The following is a 22,806-nucleotide window of genomic DNA, read 5'->3' as shown; positions in this document are numbered from 1 at the left end:
GGAAACAAAGGATTAGCGCTCGTCCTATGTTTTCTTTGCTTTCCGTCTAAGTCTTACGCGCTGTTTGCCCTTAAAAAAAAAGCTTCATTTTGACTGCCAGCTTGAATGCTAGTAATCCCAAGTTTGGCATGTTGTGCATACTTGCAGGCCCGATGCAGCCCTGGTTTGCACTTTGCTGAAACACATTACATAACTGGTGGAATGCACAGCAAGTGCTACACAAGACATTCCTCTTCGTAGATTTTACTGGACTAAAAAACCATGTTAGGTGTACAAGACACACGAGTATCACAGACGATGATGCCAACATGGCTGTGTTTGAAGTTGTAAAGGGACCCACAAACAACAGCCATTAACATTGTTGCATCATACATATAAAGGCGGAGCTCAAGCGTCCCCCAAATTTTTTTCCCTGCTTTCAGCACTAGTTCAGAAGTGACGTTGGACGAATGCTGGCAAGCCTCATTTTTCCTCGTGTCTATTGAAGATAGAACATGTTACAATGCACACAATGGACACTGTACGGAAAATCAGGAAAAGTAATGCGAAAAAAACGACTCAGGAACATGCAAAAAAACTTAATAGGCACAAAATCAGTGTTCAAAATTTATCCAGAATCCCCATATTATGATGCCCATCATAACTACAGTCACTTCAGAACAACTTTGCCCCACATATTGCACTTGCCCACATATTGCAATGAAAGAAAACAAGCACTAGAAATGGCACCTTGTGCACCTGCCACAGCTGCAGGTAAACATTTGAAAGGAATGGAAAATAAAAGAGTATAGGAGGCTTCCACACCTGGCAGAGCTTAAATTACATAATTGGAAGAAAATAGTGTGAAGCATCCGGGCCTGCAGAGCTTACAAGAAATAAAATAATGATGCCATGGCACATGGCAGAGATGATCTTGAATAAATATAAAAACAGAAACCTGACAGAGAAGCAAACAATGTAATAAAACACAAGCATAAACCAGCACTTCAAAAACACAAACAAAAAATTGTACATCTCTGCAACTGGCTGAGAAGAAAACAATGTAAGTAAAAATAAACACATAAAACGGAAATTTTAAAATGCAAACTTAAAATAGTTCAATGAGTCTGCACCTGGCAGAGAAGTAAAAAATGTTTTTGAATAAATATAAACATATGAAGCCCTTCTTTCATAAATATAGAAACACGAAAATAAAAATGAACAATTCAATGCGGTGCATGTGGGTCAAGCTGCTTTTGCAGGATCAGCGTCAGTATGTTGACGTTCTGGATGAGCAGCTCTTGCTGCCCATTTGAAGCCCGCACAGCAGCTGCCACATCCCGCATGCCCTGCATGTAAAACAGCCCCAATTACAAATTATTACTGTCAATCAGTGTTGAGGTCTCGCTTAAGTTTTGTGTAAAAGGTCAGGCGCTGAGATATTGTGGACAAAGTATGGGTGTAGAAGACTCGTGTCGCTTTCATAAACTCGGCTGTCCCAACCACGCCCAACAAGAGGCGTCAAAACAGAAGTAGAGGTGCTCAAGAGAGAGCACTGATATTTATGTTTAAGGTGACAGTTTCTACTGTGAAAAGTGCAGTGTGTGCAGTGAATACACACCTACAGCATGCTCTGCTGAAACGCAGCGTCCTGGCGGTTCCGGGCCTCGGTAAGGTCCGCCAAACGCCGTGATTCGTATAGCGTCTGGCGCAGCACCTCATCGGCCTCATCGTCTCGCCGTCGCTTGCCAAGAAGGCTAGGCGTGGCACGTGATGAGGGCTGCAGTCGGGGCGCTGGTGTGGGCTTCACTGGGGGCTGAGGTGAGGGCTGCGGCGAGGGCATCGGTGTAGCTGTCAGGAAAGAAAATGGGCTCATCACGCAATGCTTCATGTGGTGTAATAAGCAAAGCATTTAGTACAATGTATTCGAGGACTTGACATAAATATACAGGACAGCAATCTCGGGCAGCATTGTTGTAGCATATTTCATGCGCACATTTGCTATACTACTAGGAGATATCGCAGCCTTACTGCAAGAGAAATAAACATTCTGCACAGAGTGGCAAAGCCAGAGAGAGAGTTTTGCGGATAGTGCAGAATCACTGCACATTTGGCTACTGCTGTAAATGCTGTCAGAACACATAATGCTATTACTTTCAAGCAGCTGCCAGAAAGGGTAGCATGGAGCTTGAATAATGGCAAGACAACTCACCGACTGTGGGGCTCAGTCTGTCTTGTCGACAACTTGCTGGGGCTCCCCGTTCATCTCCTCTGCTGTAACAGGGTAAAAGGTGAAGCTGGTTGGCAGTGGCAAACCATGAAACGAAAAGAGCACTAGCAAAAGAGAAGCAATCAATAATGCGCAGCCACTAGCTTATGCATTCCTGCACCTCCTCCGAGACTAAACTAAATCACAGATGAAGTAAACAGTGCTTGTAAGGCACAAGTCACACACATGTTTTTAAAGGGTTCACCTACATGGGGTTACGCACGTAGCCGCTCGTCCCTGCTGTACTTCCAACTGACACCCTGCTGGGCAGACTGGTGACGTGCTGATGGGGGGCGACTGGCGGCGTGCTCACGGGGTCACTGGCGGCGTGGTGCTGGGGACCGTTGGCGACGGGTTGCTGGGGACCGTTGGTGACGGGCTGCTGGTTCTCCTGTTGCAAGAAGCCATAGCGCCATAAACTCGTACACGAGTGCCATAACATTGAATTGCCCATAACGTCATCATGGTTTACAAACAACTGGACGCCCCACTCCAGTTGTAGTCAACATAGTACTGTGTGCGTTTTTTTATTGCCTCATTGTGAACTAATCCCACACGCAACCTGTACACTTTTCTTATTGTGTGAATAGTTTGTGTATATTACCTCTCTCCCTATGCTCTCTTCCTGTTCCCTCACCTCTTTCATTTCATTTCTCCATTCTGTCTGCTATTTTTTTATTTCCGCTCCCCAGCTCAGGTGCTTCAGTACCGATGGCAGATGCCGGGGCTGGAAAAAATCTTATCCTTCCTTTTTATTATTATTTAATTAAGCGACCGCCACAACTACTACTACTGCAGTGCACACCCACCTCAGTTGCCTCACCATCGAAGAACGACGGCCCGACGCCCGTGGCACTGGCCGTGCCTACAAGGGTGATAATACGGCCCCCTCGGCCACCAAGCAGGCCTCCTCCGGTGTGCCTACGATAGCATGCGGCAAGGCGTGTTCAAGTGGCATTCCATAGAATGACGTTGAAGGACTCACCTGCCCTCTTGGTTTAGGCGCGCCAATTCTGCCCTTTTCCTGCAGCAAAGCACATGCCAAAGGTGCCGCCAACCATCGGTGGTCTTGACGGCCGGCCCCTCGTTGTTAAGTATCGACGCGAGCTGGTTCCACAGCTCGCGCTTTTCAACAACTGTGTATGAGCTTGTTAGATCGGCAGAAGCCCGAGCCAAGAGCGGATGGCTCTCTATAAACTCTATTAAGATAAGCTCTTGCTCGCTCGACATTCTTCGAGCAGGCGCCATTGCGAGACTAGAATTCCCGCGCAGAGCAGTGCAGCAGCAAACACAGCGGGGAAAACAGGCAATGGTTTCTGTTTCGTTTTTCGAAAGCAGGGAACAACAGGGAGAAACCTTTGCTCTGCGTTCGGGCTAATATGTTTTCACACAAACATATGCGTGTGCTGCGCTGCTGCAACTTGTAGCACAGCCAAGAACGAACTAAAACAAGCAAGGTTGTTAGCGTGCGCCCAACCGCCTTGCTTGGTTCTTGCTCCTTCCTAACTGAATCATTTGTGCGTCAGACGTTTATGAGGCCAAAAAGTTTATCTTACCCAACAAACCGTGCTCCGTGGTCGTCTTGTGTTTCCTAAAGCAAAAGAAACAGAACCCCAGTTACATACTTGGTATATGGCATCTTTAAACCAATAACACAGGCTTTCCTCAAGTTGTCTTCGTCGATTTTCGATACCGACGTTTCTTCCAGGTTTCTTTCTGGAGGCCCGTGGCCTTCACTGGCTTCGATAAGCGTTGTCCGCGCATTTAGGACAACCAAATAGAACCGTGATTTCACACGACGCGTAAGAAAGCAGGAACTAACCGTGGGATCAGCTGTTTTCTTGAAGGCCGCCATGTTCACTGTTTACATCTGCCAGCCCACCCTCATGGCAACAAAAGTTACCCACGAAAGCAGTTATCTGCAAAAGTGAATGTTCTTGTTTTGCTTACTGTCAGTGAAAGTGAAATAGGTTTTTTGAAAGAATAAAACTTAAGTTTATTCACTGCGTGTTCTTATAAAAAGTTAGCATACTGCCCCTTGCCGTGAGAATAGGCCTCTTGTCGTACAAATAAACGCTTCCGGGGCGGCACCCTACTAGCCATTGGTTTATTCCGCGTTTCGTCACGCGTTGAAGTCTCGCCTTGTCGTCATGCTGTCGTCAGTTTGATGTCACGCTCTACAACTTAAGTGCTAGCTCTGTAATCCGGGCCCTGGTGCTACCAGCACCCGCCAAGTACGCACTGCTGCATATGAAGATTTCGAGGCAGCAGTGTACAAGTGGTTCCTTGATATCAGGTCGCGGAACATCCGTTTCTGGCCCCATAATTGAGCATAAAGCGAAGGACCTCGCTTTCTCACTGAACAGACCTGACTTCAAAGGCAGTTCAGGTTGCCTGTAGCGCTTCAAAGAGCGCCACAGCATTGTCGGCCGGGCTGTCATCGGTGAAAGCCGCGCGGTCGACGTCAGCAGCGTGCAGAAATGAATTGACGGAAATTGGAGCGACATCACGGAATGATATCATCCCCGCGATATATTTAATGCCGATGAGACAGCCTTGTTCTGGCAAATGCTGCCCAACAAAACACTGGCGTGTTGTGATGATAAGTCCCACGGCGAGAAAGTTAACAAAGCCCGAATATCGGTGTTGCTCACCACCAACGTCGATGGATCGAGCAAGCTTCGACGACTTGCGATTGGCAAGAGCAAATCGCCGCGGTGCTTGAAGAATGCACTCTCTGTTCCGGGGACCTACGTGTCCAACGGAAAAGCTAGAAAGTAGGATGACAAGCGAAGTTTTTGGCAAGTGTGCTGTGTTGTGTTGGGTTTTATGGCTAAGGCCCTCATGCGCCAATCGCAAGGTATAGGAAATTGTCTTGTGCTGGATTTTATATGACAGAAATGAAGCGGTGGTGTAAAGGACCTAAAATATTATTTCACACCATCTAGTGAAGTAAAAAGGCAGAATTTTTTGTAATGGCCAATGGTAAAAGCTTTAAAAAGGTCAGGTAACCTCAGCGGCCATCCTTTGCAGAGGAAGGATGTCGGGGCCCCCAACCAATGAAATACACACCTCAGTATTCTTCTCAGGAATGCGAAATTAGCTGAGGTGTATAAAAAAAAGTGAGGCGTTCACAGTTCATTAAGACAACCAACCTCTCGTAAAAAGTTAAAAACATCAGAAATGTCAACAATTGCATTATAACTCAGGAGTAGTGCTGGGTGAAATGGAATGCATTGATTATAAAATTGACTAAAAACTTCTTTCTTAGCTTATCTAGGTATAAGCATGTAAATAAGATATGGTTTAGTGTGAGCCCGTAGCCGCATCATTAACAAACTGGTTTGGCTTCTTTTGTAAGTAAGTAGTTGTGTGTCAAGTGTGTGTGTCCTATGCGAAGGCGACATAAGATAACTTCAGTGAGTGAGTGAATAAACTTTATTGCTCTAATAAAGGAGTCTTGCTGCTTGCCCGAAGATTGCCGATGTCTTCCAGGCTTAGCGTGGTTGGCGTCCCTAGTCCAAGGCACCACTGTCCCTGGCCATCCGGCATGCGTGGCTCACTAGGTCTCTTTGGACCTTGAGCTGGCTGCTGGTTAGCCTGTCCTCCCACTGCTCCGCATTTGGCTCTTTGTTACCTCGGAAAGCTACATTGTGTATGCATTCTCATGTGATATGATACAGCGTGAGGGTTGCCCCGCACCACGGACATGTATCCCTATACTGCTCCGGATACATCTTATGTAGATTGTGAAGGTTGGTGAAGGCTCCTGTTTGGACTCTTCTCCAACATGTCGCTTCATATTGTGTTAGCAGAGGATGTGGCTGGGAATATTTGCGTCTTCTGCCTTTGATGAGGTTGAGGATAGCTGCGTACGTGAGCTCTACCGTTATCTTCGGGCCGTCCGAGGCGTTTGACGCACCAGCTCGGATAGTAAGCTCGCGAGCTAGCTTGTCTGCCTTCAGATTGCCTTCGACTCAGGCGTGTCCTGGTACCCAGTAGATCCTATGTTGGATCTTTTCGTTGGTTCGCTGCCTTTTCAAGAGAATCCTTAGTGTTTTCATGTTAATTCTTCCTATCATGTAGCGTTTGCACGCTTCTTGGGAATCTGTTATGATTGTGAGAGATTTGTTGGTGCGATAACCCTCGGCTGCCGCTAGAGCTGCGGCGATCTCCTCTGCCTCAGTTATCGTTCCGTCCCTCGTGGATGCGCCGCTGATGAGGCCACCCTCCTTTGCTGTAACAACCGATACCGTTTTCTTGATGCTTTGGCTACCAGTCCGCGGGTACAGAGTGGCTTCAGTGTAGACTACCTGATCTTGTGTGGCTATCTTCGCCTCTACATATTCAGCCCTTGCCTGTCTTCTGGCTGCGTGTAGATTTGGATCCATATTCCTGGGTATAGGGCTAACCTGGTAGGTTCGACGTATTTCGTCTGGGATGTTTGCCGATCTATCCTCTATGTCCAGGACACCTCAGCCTTCTTAGAAGGTCCCTCCCTGTTGCCGAGTTCCTTAGCTTTTGTATCTGTGACATGACTTGTACCCTGCTTAACTCGTCAAGCGTGTTGTGCAGCCCCAGTCCTGCCAGCTTGTCGTTCGACGTGTTTCTGGGTAAGCCCAAAGCTGTCTTGTAGGCTCCTTTGATTAGGACCTTTGCCTGATTTTCTTCACTTTTCAGCATGCTGTGATATGGAAGTGAATAAGTTATTCTGCTGATGACTAGGCTGTTCACCAGCTTTAGCGCGTCGCCTTCCTTCATGCCGTATCTTCTAGAAGATACTCTGGTTACCATACGGCAAACTTGTTCCGTTGACTTTTTAAGGAGGCCAATCGTGTGGTTGGATTTGCCGTTGCTCTGTAGCCACATGCCTAAACCTCGAATGATCTCCCTTTCCGGGATGATCTTGCCTTAAAGCTTTATCTCTATTCTTGCATCCGTCGGCTTCTTTCCTATCCTAAGGATTTCCGATTTTTCAGTTGAGCAGGCTAAACCCCTTTTATTGATATATTGCTCAACACAAGTCGCTGCTTCTTCCATTTGTTGTTCCATCTGCCCCAGAGATCCCTGGTTCGACCATACAGTTATGTCGTCCGCATATATGGCAAGTCTTATGCCTGGGATGCTTTCCAATTTTCTTGCCAGGCCAATCATGGTTAGGTTGAAAAGGATTGGTGATATGACCGAGCCCTGCGGCGTGGATTGGTTGGGAATGTCTATGGTCTCGCGTCTTATATCTCCCAAGCCTACTGTGGCCGTTCTTCCTGTCAAGAAAGATCTTACGTAGTCGTGGACTCTCTTCCCGCAGTTGGTGTTGTTGATGCCTTCCATTATAGCCGCATGGCTGACATTGTCGAAAGCCCCTTCGATGTCGAGTGCCATAATTAGATTTTCTCCTTGTTGCGGGGCATTGGCAATAACCTCGTGTTTGAGTTGTAGCAGGATGTCCTGCGTTGACAGGTTTGCCCTGAACCCAATCATGCTATGAGGATACAGCTCGTTATCCTCTAGACAGTTTTAAATTCTTTTGGTCACAATTCTTTCGTACAGCTTGCCGAGGCAAGATGTGAGTGAGATGGGCCTCAGGTTCTCTATGTGTAATTTTTTCCCAGGCTTGGGAATCATTACAACCATAGAGTGCTTCCATTCTTTGGGCACCAGTCCTGCCTCCCATTGCTTGTTTAAGTAGGTAATGAGCTGCTCGATTGCCTCATCACCCAGGTTGCGGATTAGAGAGTTCTTTGTCTTCTCCAGCTTCCGTGTTTCTTTTGATGGACCTAATTGCAGCGTAGACATCTTCTCTGGTGATTGGCCTGTCTAGCTCCGGGTTTTCTCTGCCCTTATAGCTCTCTTGATAGGCCGCGTGTTTGTCTTGACCATAGCACTTGGTACTGAATGCTTTAAGCAGCTCTTCATCTGTTCCTTCGTGCTGGTGGACAAGCCGGTGAATGGCTTTGCTGCATTCCGTCTTTGTTTTGGTGGGATCCATTAGGCCCTTTAGAATCCTCCACGTTTTAGCCGTGCCCAACGTGCCGTTAAGTGAGCTGCTGAATTGCTCCCAATTTTGTCTTGCTAGCTGCATCGCGTATTCCTCCGCCTTTGCTGTAATTTCGGCGATCCTCTTTTTTAACTTCCTATTCCACTTTTGCTTTTTCCATCTTTTAATGAGGCCTCGTCTTGCCTCTCACATCTTAATTAGTCTTGAATCTATCTCTGGTGTAGTCTCTGATCTGTCTATTTTCTTTATATACAGCTCTTGCGCTACATTTCTTGCGGAAATTATCCCAATCCGTGATTTTGGCCGCGCCAATTTTTCTTTTGACAGGCTTGGCCTCTATCGTGTTCTTGATTATATGGTGATCGCTGCCCAGGTTCTCTAAGAGATTTGTCCACTCTGCCTGCATTCCTCGGACGAAGGTCAAGTCTGGGAATGTGTCTACACTGACGCTATTTTCAATGCGGGTGGGTTGATTTTCATCTTTGAGGAGGGTGCCCCCTATGAGCTCCGCCGCTTCGTTTACTCTTACACCTTTCCTTTCTCCAATTTGGTATCCCCACTTTGGATCCCTTGCATTGAAGTCTCCAGCTATGATGAGGATGTTATCCTTAGCCATCTTGCTTATCCCTTTGAACAGTTTGCTGAAATCTCCATCCTTCTGGCTTGGGGGCTGTATAAGTTCACGGCGAAGGTGATCTTTGCCTTCAGCTTGCGTTTCGGTATTACTTCTGTTACCATGTGTTTGATTTTTGTGTCCGGAATCTCTCCGTTATCTATTGTAATTAGCTTCTTAATAATGAGGGTTGCTATTCTGCCGTTCTCTTGGCATGTGTAACCCTTGAGTGCCGGTGTAGTTTTTATTTCCTGCAGTAGGATTAAATCTGGCGGCGTTCCCTGTGTATAAATCAATTGCTGCAGGAGTCCTCGTTTCTTTTTGAAGCGTCTACAGTTCCACTGTCAAACGTTTAATTGGTTTTGTCCAGCCAGGATAGTTCGTTGGGGGCGTTGCTTGAGTTTTCGATGCCGAATCTTCTTTCGTTGCATAGCCTATCCCTGGTTTTACTTGTTATTTTCTGTGTGTTTTGATTTTTTATGTAGCTCCGGATGTATTGTATATCCTGATCGTGAGCTGCCTGTTTTAGCATTAGCTGCTCTATTTGTTTGCTCTGTTGTTCTTGTACCTGCTTGAATTGCTGCATAGCCTGTACTAGCGGTTTTAGCTGTTCTGCTATGCTGGGTTCTTTGGATTGTTGGGGGTCTATGTTCTGGGACCGGGGGTGATTTGGGGGGCTGCCTTCTCTTAGCATCTGTACCTCCCTTCTAACCTCTTTTATCTTTAGTAGCTGCTTGTTAATCATTTCTAGTTTCCTATCTTTTCTCGCCTGCGGAGACAGTGATTTAGGAGGACCCGCTTCCCAGCTCACCTTGGTTCCGCTCTTCTTCTTTTGCTGTGGTGCTGCGCCTTGTTTTTCCGGCTGCTTCCCCAGGGGTGGATAAGAGTCATCTCTCTTCTCTCCTCGGGGTTCGCCCTTGGTTCCTTCCTGGTGGCCCTTGCTTCTGCTTCTGCTTCTGCTTCTGGATCTTTCGTCGGAGCTGCTTTCGTTGTGGTCTTCTCTTTCCGAGCTGAACCATCTTGGTCTTCGGTTGCGACTCCGACTTCTCGGTTGTCCGATGGCTCTTCTGTTGCTGATATGTTGCCGACCCCTCAGCTCCTCTTTGGTTTTCAGTCGTTTCTTGCAGTCGCTCCTGCCTGTGAGGTGGGCTTCTCCGCATATCATGCACTTCATCTGGCATTCGTGTTCTGCCGCCGGGTTCCTGGCTCCGCATTGCCTGCAGGTTGATGCTTCTGGCGTGGGGCATACGTCAGGGCGGTGTCCTTGCTGGCCGCAGACGAAGCAGCATTGTCTAGTTGGTCTGTACGGGTATGTCTTATGCTCCACGGTATCGAGTATCACACATTTTGGTATAAAGGGTCTGTCGAAAGTGATGAGAGCTGTTCGGCTTCTTCCCAGAATTCTTGCTGCTAGGATTTCCACTCCATTGGTCTGGACTCGGAGATTTTCTTCCAGTTCTTCCGGTGTAAGGCCTATTGGAAGGCCGTGAATCACTGCTCTTTTGACTCCCTCCGGCATTGCCACGTATGTTTGAACTTCGTAGCTTGTTCCCTCGAAGGTCAGCTGGTTGATCTTCCTAATGTTGTCTGCTGTCTCTTCTTCCGCTGCGCTGGCTATGATGATGTTACCTCCTGGTCTCAGCCTGGTCAGAAAGCTTCCTCTTCTAATCTTCCCGCCGCCTGCCTCGTAAATGGCCTGTGCGATTTGATGCGGGTATTTATCTCCCACCTTGAGTCCACCACGTGGTCTCATTATGATCTTGACATGCTGCCGCGGGAGCGGCGGTAGCGCTTGCCTAGGTCGCCGCTGCTCTTTCGCCAGATGTTCTAGATGCGCCGCAGGTGTTGCTGCGTTGCGCCTGACGCCACCGGCAGCTGCGCTTGCCGGCGCCATCTTGCCATTGTTCTTCCCCTGTAGAGGCTCCCCTGCTTTCAAGATGGCGGCTTCCTTGGCTTCTCGCCTAGCCTGCTGCATTGAACGTTTGGATTGGACTACTTTCCAATGCCTTTCTTTCATGCTGTCATGGGATCCGCTGTTGTCGGTTCCTCGCTGGACATCCATGCATTTATTGGGGTTTGCGAGTTCCTCCTCCAAGCGTTGCGCATCTTCCGTTCCGCATCGTTGGTGAACTCCATTCCTAATTCTTCCTCTCGATCTTGGGCTGGATCGGTTATCGGGTTTCCTGCCGTGGCTTGATTTTGCATCCGCATCTTCACCCCAGCCATCTCGCTTGCCCGCATGGCCGGTCGCCCTTCCGGACACGGGGCTGCTAGGCCTTTTCTGTAGGCCTAGCTCTCCTGGTCACTTGGCCCGATTTCAAAGACCGGTAGAAAAGCCAAAAATTGGCTTACCGGGTTGAAAAAGGCGTCCTCGTGACCCACTTGACTAGTCGCTTTGATCCCACCAAAAATATTTGGTGGCCAGGTGAATCGTCCGGTTGAGCAATTGCTTTTTCACGGAGCCCAAGCAACGCACGTCCGCTCCGCGTGACCACCGCAGCACACTCTCCATAACTTCAGTGCAACGTTCCTGGTGTCTGCATGACTTCCGTTCCCCCAAGGTGGGCTTTATGAAGTGTAATTTGTTGTTCAGTTCATTATCTCACTCTTTCTGTCATTTGTTCTTTAATTTGTTATGTATGAAATTCACGCATTCCTTAAAGGGTATGTTCACATTTTTGATTTCACCATTTTGAGCTTTTACTGCTGCTGAGTCTGCTCTCTCATTACCCTCTATGCCGACGTGGCTCGGGACCCAGCAGAACCTTATCATATGTCATTGTGTTGTGACATTTTCTGTGCTGTGTACGATGTGGCCTACTAAAGGTTCAACTGCATTTCTTGACTGCAGCGCTGTGAGTAGGCTGAGGGAATCTGTGTATATTATGCTGTTTTCGATGCTCTCATGAACTATTTTGTCCACAGCCATACACACTGCGTAACATTCGGCAGTGATGATTAATACATAACTTGGCGATCTTAGTATTTCTTACCATTAGCCCTGTACTACGCCACTTCCAACGTGCATCGCTGTTTTAGAGCCATCTGTGTAAAACTCCATGTAGCTTGAATATTTCTCTTCCAAAGCCAAGTATTCTTGTAGTAGATGTTTATGTGGTGTTTCTTTTTTACGAAACTGTGTTAGAGTGAAGTCGCAAGCAGCGGGAAGACAGTACCATGGTGGCAATGGGTCATGCCTCGGGGCAATATTTGGTAGAGCATCTAGTATTCCGAGTTCTTGACATGCATCTTCAAAGCGTAGTAAAAAAGGTTTGATCGATTGTGGTTTATTAGTGAACAGTCTTCTAGGTGTGCACTTGGTAACTATGGGGTAACAAACGTGTTTTGGTAAGGATCTTATTTTTAGTACATATGCGCAGGTAAGTACTGCTCTTCTGTTTGCAAGAGATGGTTCATTTGATTCTACATATATACTATTTATGGGGGATGTTCTGTATGCACCAGTTGATATACGAAGACCCAGGTTCTTTACGGGATCCAGTTTTTTTTAAGTATGATGGTCTTGCAGACCCATAAACAATGCATCCATAGTCCAAAGTGGACCGTACTACGGAGCTGTAGATCTGTAAAAGGCATAACCTGTCCGATCCCCAGTGTTCCCGTGAGAGTACCTTCAGTATATTTAGAGACCGAGAATCTTTCTTTTTGAGGGTGTTTATGGGGGGTAAGAATCTGAGCCTTCGGTCAAAAGTTATGCCTGGGAATTTATGCTCTTGTTTTACTTGTAGAACACTTTCATTCAAGTGCAGGGTGGGATCAATCTTTTAAATTGTTTGTATGTTTAGAGCCTAAGTTCGTTTCCTGTAGGCTTAACGCCACAGGGGAAAAAGATTTTAAAAGATCTGTTACATCACTGTAACTTTTTAAATGTCCTCGGCAGTTCCAACTAATTAGGAATGTCATGTTGAATAAGTTTTGAGGGAGTTAAAAAAACTTGTTCAAGTTTTTAAGGGTCCTGTAATGGGGGCCCTGTCTTTTCTTTTACGCTCCAGAGAGCTGTTCCGCCGTTGTAGCGGGAGCGAGTTTTGAGTTGTGTCTATTGCCTCACTAGAGGCCCTTGATGGCCGCGGAGAACCCGCGGGTGTGCGGTTTAGAGGCCTCACCTGACTGGGGGAAGCCTTGAGGGCGGAAGCTGAAATGCGGGCGTGCCCTTTTTTCCGGATGGCAGGGCAGCCTTCGCTGCGTCGGCCGGGGGCGGGAATGGCCCTGCCGGAGGCTTTGCCTGGGCAGTGGCCAGAGCCGGGTGTGGTGCTCCGCCCTTGCGCACGACATCCGCGAAGTTTGTCTTTGCAGTGAATAGAAGCGGGTTTGTAAGTGCCAACCTTTTTTTTAGCTTCCTTGCATGATATGTTTTCCTTTGTTTTCAGAGTTATGATCTCTTTTTCATTTTTCCATCTTGGACAAGACCTGAAGAAACAGGGTGATCGCCTTCACAGTTGGCACAGAGGGAGGCCGCTGCATCGCAGTTCTCAGTCGCATGTTCTTTCGAGGCACATTTCGCGCAGCTTTTATGACCGCGGCAGCTGATTTACCCATGGCCGTATCTTTGACAGCTAAAGCATATGCGAGGGTTAGGTATGTATGGTCGGACTTGTATTTTAAAGTATCCCACTTCTATTGTCTCAGGTAGTGTGCTTGTATAGAATTTTGCCTATCCTGGATTTATTAAGTGACGCATTTGAACAGTTTCAGCACCTCAGCACATCGTGTGACGTGAATACTTTAGTAACATTTTTCGAGAACAATGTGAAGGTCTGTATCCAGCGTTTTGTTTCATTAAAAACTAAAAAGCAAAACCACAATATGCCCTGGATAACAAGAGACATACTGCATCTTTCTCGCCGTGTTGCCAGACTACGCGTTTCCAAGCGCAATGGTAACCCTGAACTTTTGCAACAGTTCAGCGACGCTAAAGAAGAACTCCGTGCCAAAGTTCACTCGGGAAAAGATTTTTACTACAGAAATTGCTTGCCGCAATTAATGAAACACAATCCCCGCAAATTTTGGGCATCCATATTGCCACAGAGCACTGGTCCCAATTCCTTCATTATTGATGATAAGCCGGTCTGTGACTCATTAGCTATAGCTTCTAGTTCCAACACATATTTTCAGTCGGTATTTACAACAGATAACCTTAAATGATTATTTTCCTAGCAACTCTCAATGTTCTGTAGATGATATTTCAATAAGCGTCGAAGGTGTTCTGAACCTCATTCTGAACATAAATGTGAAAAAAGTAGTGGTCCTGATGATATCCCTAATGTATTTCTGCATCGCTACTCTCTTTGGACCAGCCGCTATTTGACTACCATCTTCCAGAAATCGCTATCAGCCGCAACCGTCCCCGTAGCCTGGAAGCTTGCAAGAGTTATTCCCCTGTTTAAAGCTGACGGCACCCAAATATTGTCCAACTATCGCCCCATTTCGTTAACTTCACACTCATGCAAATTACTAGAACATATCATTCATAAGCACATTACAGAATTTCTTGAAGCTAACAATATCTTGTGCAAATTTCAGCATGGGTTTCGGCGCGGGCTCAGTACCATTAACAACTTGTAGAATTCATGCACGACATTGCTAGTTCCCTCAACACGGGCTCATAAATCGACGCTTTATTTATCGACCTTTCTAAAGCTTTCAACACCGTTCTCCACAGCAAACTTCTTTGTAAACTTAATCCAATACTCAAAAACCCGTTACTGGTAGACTGGATATCAAGCTTTCTTTCTAATCGTACACAGTATGTTTCTTTCAACTCCTGTTCATCTGAAACTGTTAATGTATCATCCGGTGTACCACAAGGATCCGTGCTCGGACCACTGTTGTTCTTATTATACATTAATGATTTGCCAGAAAATATTTCTAAAATTCGGTTGTATGCAGACGATTGTGTGATATACAGTTAAATTAACACCCCTGAGGATCACGCGCAACTAAATCAGTCATTCGTGTCATTCTGCGCATGGTGTGAAACATGGCAAATGCAAATAAACTTTCGTAAATCTGTATACATGTCATTCTGTAATCGCACAATACCATCTTCTTACACCTACTCATTCAAAGATAAATCTCTGAATCAAGTGTCCGAGTACAAATATTTAGGTCTTCTTTTTTCTTCTAACTTGTCCTGGTCAAAGCATATTAACACAATATCCAATAATGCAATGCGGAGGCTCGGTTATCTAAAACGTACACTTAGTGTTGCCCCCCAAGAAACTAAACTGGTAACATACAAAGCTTTAATTCGTCCACTTTTGGAGTATGGGTCAATAATCTGGAATCCTCATAAACAGTCCGATATCAGTAAGCTGGAATCCGTCCAAAGGAAAGCAGTACGGTTTATTTGCCGACGGTATGACAGAAATTTTTCACCTTAATCCACTCTTCCTGCCATAGGCCTTTCCCTCCTTTGTACCCGCCGCGACAATGAGTGTTTAAAATATTTTCATGGTATTGTTAATTCATCCCGCTTTGCTTCACTGTCTGAGTATTTGCATTTTTCAGCATCTTCATCTACAAGGAGCTACCACCCATTGAATGTAACACCCATTCACGCGCGCACTGATGTGTTCAAATTTAGTTTTTTTCCTCGTGTTATCGAACGATGGAATTCTTTACCCGGTGATATACGCTCCCTGGAACCAAAGCTATTTTTCAATGTTGTTTCAAATCTGTGATTAGTCTGTTGCATTTCTGTTCTGTATTCTAATGGTCTTCACTTCTGAATATGTTGTCCCTCTCTGCCTTTTTTTTTCTCTCCTCTTCCTCCCACTCCTGCAATAGCCCCATCGGGGCTGCAGTATATGTAAATAAATAAAATATATAAATAAAGTGCTCTGTAGGAATTTCTTTATCGTCTTTACGTATGGTGATTCTCTGGACATTGACGACGTTTTGTTCAGAAAGACCTTCTAGCATTTCCTTCTCGGTGATGTGGAGGAAGTCCGGGTCGGAGATCACGCCACGGACGGCATTCAGGGTTCGATGTGCAGTGACGGTGACGGGAACATCCCCTATAGATGAAATGGCTGGGAGCTTTGCATGCTGTGCTTCGTTGTCAAGTTGGAGTAGAAGGTCTCCACTGGCTATTTTGCTGACTTTGTATTTTATGCCAAAGGATTCTGTCAAGCATTTTGACGCGGAATGGGGACAATATTCGAGCTGGTATTTCTTGGATTTGAGAATGGATCACATGATATTTAGCAAAATGTTTTTTGGTTCTCTGCAGGAACTCTGCTGTGGCTTCGGTCCGCCTCCTTTTATCGGGGCGATCAGATGCTGAGGAAATGTTTGCCATAGAGTAAGTATGTTGTTCGGCCGTGGCGCCAGCCACCCACCATGGAGTCCAACAAGGGGACGGGACAGGAACTTGCAAGAAGTCCTGCCCACTCAAGCTGTCCACCTCAAATATAACCCAATATGACGCAACTTAGGGTGGTTGGCCACACAAGGTTAACCCTCGCCGCCAGGGAAAAAAGGAAGAAACTAGGAGTAGGAGACAGGAGAGTTGTGATAAAGGGGTAGGAAAGTTAAAGATTTAGGGGAGGATAGGAAAAGGCGACTGCCGATTTCCTCCGGTCGGGTCAGGCCGGAGGTGCCGTATACAGGAAGCTGGGGCCAAAGTGGTGTGTTGCCTCCGCCGAGGGGCCTTAAAGGTACAAACGCCCGGCATCAGCTCAACCACCAGGATCCCCTTTTCCCCGGACACGGCAATGCCACGCATGGCTAGGCGCGGGTGCTCGGGTCCGTGGTGATGCACGGTTCACCATCATCGCCTTGTGGGAATGTCCCTGCGGATGCTCGGGAACCCGCTGTGTCGCCACTCACCGACGCCTGCAAGCTGCAGACGCCCCCCTGCGGGGATTTCGCAAATAGGCGTGTCTTGTTTTGTTAGCAGGAAGTTGTGTGTAAGGTGTGTGTGGCCTATTCTAAGACGGCAGAGAATCACTTCCTTGAAACGTTTCTGATGCAGACGTGACTTTCATTCGCCTAAAACCGGCTTAATTAAGTGTAATTTGTTATTTACTTCGTTGTTCCAAGACGACTGCCATTTTTCTCTTGGAGAAGAAGAAGACGGCGATTAGTGGGCCGGCTGTCTGACACCGGTCCGTAATTTTCGGCTTTATTTTCTCACTTCAGAGGTTTTCCAGTTTTTTTGGCGTGTGTCCTCGACGTGCGACGACCTGGGGGTCCCTGGCCGCCGGCAAAAGCACGTCAAGCGACCTCCTCGGCGCTGTGCGCCGTATCAACGCCGACACGGAACATCACCGCCAGCTGAACTCCATGCTGCACTGATGGCAGCAGCGCCAGCGGCGGGTCCAGCGGCTCCTGCAGTTGCGGCTACAGACCAGGCCCCGCCAAACAAGAGACTGCGCGACGACCAAGCCAGCAACGAGCCTCTGACCGACCATCCAGAGGACATGGACCAAGCATCATTTACAGTTGTATCGTACAAGAAAAAGACAGCTACCGGTGTTCCTGTAGTTTTCAGGCCCACTGAGGAAGGAGGAAGCCTATGGAAAGCCAACCCCAACATTGTGGCTTCGGCGGTTGTAGCATCGGCTCAAGAAAAAGTCCTCAGCCATCGAATTCACAAGGATGGGAGCCTGATGGTTACAGTATCGACGCTGCCCGCCGCCAACCGTCTGCTCACGGTAACTAAGCTGGCTGGAGTGGCTGTAGAGGCCAGAGTCCCATACTCTTACATGGCAAGCTATGGCAAAATACAAGATGTACCTGTCACCTACACAGACGAAGATCTGCAGGAATATCTACGCGACCAAGGTGTCCTCTCAGCAAGGAGGCTAATCGCCTACACTCCTGAGGATGGTGGAAAGATAAAAGCGGTACGCCATCGCACAGTTATATTGGAATTCGCAAAAGATGCGCCGCTACCAAAACGAGTAACGCTGGAGTTCTGTAGTTACCCTGTAACTGAATACGTCGGAGCAGCAACTCAGTGCTATAAATGTCAGAGGCATGGCCACATATCAAGACACTGTAACGGCCCCGTGCGCTGCAAAGTGTGTGCTGGCCCCCACTCGCACAAAGAATGCACTTCGAGAGCGCAACCTAAACGCGCTAACTGCGGTGGCCCACACCCTGCTTCCTATGGAGGGTGTTATAAAAAGAAAGCAGCCACAGTTGCTCGCACGGCAGAGCAAACACAAGGGAAACCCCCTAAGCGCCATGAACCACCACCTAACCCCGACGTGGGTTTCACGACTACGGCAGCTCTTTCCGAGAATCAGTCAACACAGCGTGGCAGAGCAGCTGACAAGACCTACGCAGATGCGGTAAAAAAGAAGCGTGGGAAGTCCGTTGGTTCTTCTCCTTCATCAAAGCTACTGCAACGCACTACACAAGACCCGACAAACAGCGTCGCTTGCTCTGACCCTAGGGCGCCACAACATGACAAGAAGATCAGCGGCAGGCAGCACACCGGAAGCTCTGAACAAGATGTCACATGCCTACTGATTCCGATGCTGTTTGCAGCCATCAAGGCTCTTATCCGTGCAAACCCCTCGTCAGGAAGATTCCCAGAAGTAGAAGCTGTCCTTGCAATGGAGCCGTTGGTGTCGGTCTCCTACGCTCCGCAGGGGCGTAATACCACACTTCAGTAATCATGGCTTCCACAGCGAGAACTTCACCGCAGCTGACAATCCACAACATCTTTCGTACATGCACCATTTTCCAGTGGAACGCTCGCGGGCTACGCTCTAAACTCTCAGATTTCCGACAGCTCGTACGAGCGTACCGCTTCCCCTTCATAGTCATTTGTGAATCACGCGTCGAGGAAACTTTCCAACTCAATGGATACTATTTCCATCATTCACAACGACCAGATAACATCAGCAGATTGCTGATAGGCTTTCGCAAGGATATCCCGGCCTCACCGGTTGCTGTCCCGCCTCACAGCGACAATGAATACGTATGCGCTGTCACAGTTATTGCCGGACAACAGTACACTCTGATTGGAGTATATCTTGAGCCAGGCACGCCATTTGATGCTTTGAGACTTGAAGACTTGATAGCAAGGACGCCCTCTCCGCATATTATTTGCGGAGACTTCAATGCTCATAATGAAGTTTGGGGCAGCTCACATACATGTGCCCGAGGTGCCAAGCTTGCAAAACTTCTCTCCAAGCATTCAGTTCAGCCATTAAATGACGGCAGCATCACCTACCTCCGAGGCCCGACGACTACCAGCAGCATTGACGTGACATTTGTCACAAGTTCATTCGCCCACAACTTTGGCTGGTGCACTGATTTGGAGACACGTGGAAGCGACCATTACCCAATCCTCATATCGGCTTTCCATGCGCAGAGGAACCCAAACAAATTCCTTATAAAATCTACAGACTGGGACGCATACAAGGACGCTGTAAGCAGAGGAGTTACTGCGGCAACTCGCAATGAGGAATTAGCATCGACAATTGCGTATTGCCTGAGGGCGAGTACACAGCTTACAGCTAAAAATGATAACCTACCTTCAAATGATGACACATTCCAAAGGCTTTGCGCTATACGCAGGCGAGCTGAAAGGAAAGCTCTGCGCACAAAAAGCCTCGATGACCTACGTGCATGCCGACGGGCACAACGTCACATTCGACGCTACATGGATAAACTCAGTCGGCAAAAGTGGCGTGACTTTTGTTCTACGCTGGATGTGCGCAAACCAGTAACCAATATTTGGCGGATAGTTAGAGGTATGCGCACGCCACTTCAACAACTCCACCCCTTCGCTGCACTCTCCCTTCACGAACAAAAATCTATAAAAGAAGTCTCAGAAGAATACTGCAAGCTGCTGTCGGCAGGGTCAGGGCATTCGACACTCTCCGCAGATGGTCAAACAGGCATCCCAAAGGCGGCAGTGCCAGCGTTAGACCTGCCTTTCACAATGGAAGAACTATCCACAGTTATCGCGGAGACAAACAGGCACACGTCTCCGGGTCATGATGAGGTGACCTATGACGCCATTGCAAAGCTACCCCACACCTCCCGTCTTCGACTCCTGGAGTATTACAATTCTTCCTGGATGGCTGCTGAGGTCCCCACGGAATGGAAGCTGGCGAAAATCGTGCCCGTTTTGAAACCCTGTAAGCAGCCAACAAGCTACGCATCATTCCGGCCCATTGCCCTACTGAGCTGCGTAGGTAAGCCCATGGAGCGCATGATCTGCAAGCGCATAACTTGGTTCCTAGAAAGCCGAAATGAGTTCCCCCAAGAAATCAACGGGTTCCGTCAAAACAGGTCTGCGACTCACAATATCATCGCCCTCGTCTCATCAATTGAGGAGTACCTTCATGCTGGGTACATCCCAACAGCCGTTTTCCTAGACATCAAGGCCGCTTTTGACTTCGTCTTTCACCATGCAATTCTCGCAGCCTTTGGCAGTCTTGGCCTTGGAGGAAGGCTATACAAGTGGATTGGGCATTATTTAAAAGAACGACAAATTTTTATTACCACTCCAAACGGTCCAACACTCTTTCATGCAGTGGAGAGGGGCGTACCACAGGGAGCGGTGCTTAGCCCTCTCCTGTTCAGTATTGTCCTTATTCACATAAGAAGACACCTTCCGCGAGGGGTCCGCATAACAATTTATGCTGATGATATCTGCATCTGGACCGCGTCACGTTCGCGCTATATTACCCAGCAACGTCTTCAGAGAGCACTATTGCACATTTCGATGTACCTGGCTTCCAGAGGTCTTCGTCTCTCGCCAGAAAAGAGTGTTGCAATGGCGTTTACAAGAAAACAATGACCCGATATCCGCTGCTCCTAGGCGGACGATCGCTGCCATATGTACGATCTCAGCGATTCCTGGGTGTTGTAATCGACTATAATCTGTCATGGTCACCTCAGATCAAAAAACTCCGTGCGAGGATTACTGCAGCATCGCAAGTGTTCAGGTTCATGGCGGGAACAAGGTGGGGTAGCAACTGCCGATCAATGCTTCTGCTTGAAAAAGCCTACATTGAAGGAACCTTGCGCTACTGTCTACCAGTGCTTCAAAGATTATCTACATCAAGCAATAAGACTCTCAATGCCGCACGGAACAGCTGCCTGCGAATATGTCTTGGCCTCCCAAAGGGTTCCTCTGCATCAGGAACAGTAGCGGAGGCAGGATGTCTCCCACTAGAGGTAATTGCCGCCCAGGAAACTATGCGTACCCATCTCCGCCATGTCCTGCAAGAAAAGAAGCACTTCCTACACCGTGTCCACCTAACTCACAGCAACTCTAGCTCTGGCCAGGCAGTGCAGCTCCTGCCCCTTCCTACTATTAATCAGCCTCAGAAACTACTACCTCTGGCCTTTCCTCCATGGACACTCTCTCCTCTAAAGGTGAAGAAGTCTGTTCCAGGTGTGAATGCAAAGAGCCGCATGCCACAGGCAGCACTTCTGCAAGCTACTCTCGCCTACTTAATCGAAGAATATACGCAACACACCCATATCTTCGCCGATAGTTCAACTACTAAAGAAACTTCTTGTGGCCTTTATGTGCCCTCAACAGGCCATGCCCTTTCTTACCGGCTGCAGCGGAGGACCTCCTCTACAACAGCTGAGCTTCACGGCATTAAGGAAGCTGTTTCTTACATCCTGCGCCGAACCGCCGGCCGTTGGGTTATCTTCACCGATTCAAAAGCATCTCTGCAGATCCTGGCCAACCTGCTGAAGAAAACGAATCACCAGCCAGTTTCCCTGGACATTGGGTATATCCATCATTTAGCTATTGCCGCAGGCCACTGCATAACATTTCAGTGGGTACCTGCTCACTGTGGCATTATGGCTAATGAAAAAGCAGATGAAGCGGCCCGTAAGGGCCATCAACATGAGAGATACATTCGAAGTTTTCTCACGAAATCTGATGCGTCCCAAATGGCTAAAAGTTTTGCGTACGAAGAAACGTATCGGCTTTGGAGTTTGCCGACACATCAGTACCAATTTCTTCACTCAATCGACCCACATCTTAGATGATCAAGACTCTCACCCAGAATTCCTCGACAACTCGAAACACTTTATCACCGACTTCGTCTGAATGCTGCATATACAAATGGCCTGCGATACCGTTTTGGACAAATGAACAGTCCGCATTGTGACAACTGTGCTTCGATAGAAACTGTGGAACATATCCTGCTTGAGTGCCCTGCGTATGCTAACGAGCGTGCGAACTATGAACATTGCATGCAGAAGCTCTGCCCAGTGCCCCTAGCAATGGACAAAGTTTTAGGCCCCTTAGCCTGCTTCAGACAACAGAGACTTGCAATGAACTTTCTTTTTACATATTTAAAAGACATTGGACATCTCGATAAGCTCTAAATTCACTTGCAGGTTACCTTCATGCATTCTTCTTGCAGTGAACTTCGTCAGCCCATTCGTCGGACTATGCACTCCATCATTCCATAGGTTACATCCATACTCGCCACTGCATCCTTAGTACCCATTTCATGGCTGCATTTTATCTTCGTTTTTTTTTCACCTCTTCCACGCTGCTCTCCTTCAGTCTTTATCTCCCAAATTCCCCTCCCTACGCAGAGTAGCATGCCAGCGATATTGAAACGCCGGCAAAATTCTCTGTTTCTTCATTAAAGAGTCTCTCTCTCCATTTTTCTCTTAATTCACGCTGTCCTGAGTTCATGCAATCCCTAATAGGTATATTACCTTTTTTTATTTCCTTGCCAGGAGCATGTGCAGCGCACAAATCTGCTCTCTCTTTGCCTTTTATTCCGACATGACTCGGGACCCAGCAGAGTTTTATATTTTGTCCTCGAACTGTGACTGTTGCTATGTTGTGTATGATTTCACCAAGTAGGAGAATGATTGCATTTCTATGGTGAAGAGATCTAAGTATACTTAAGGAGTCTATGTAAATTATACTGTTTGTGAGATTTTTGTTTACTATTTTTTCTGTGGCTATCCAGA

This window comes from Amblyomma americanum, chromosome 8 (genome assembly GCF_052857255.1).
Source record: "Amblyomma americanum isolate KBUSLIRL-KWMA chromosome 8, ASM5285725v1, whole genome shotgun sequence".
In the NCBI taxonomy this organism is placed as follows: Eukaryota; Metazoa; Arthropoda; class Arachnida; order Ixodida; family Ixodidae; genus Amblyomma; species Amblyomma americanum.
This window is presented reverse-complemented; position numbering follows the sequence as displayed.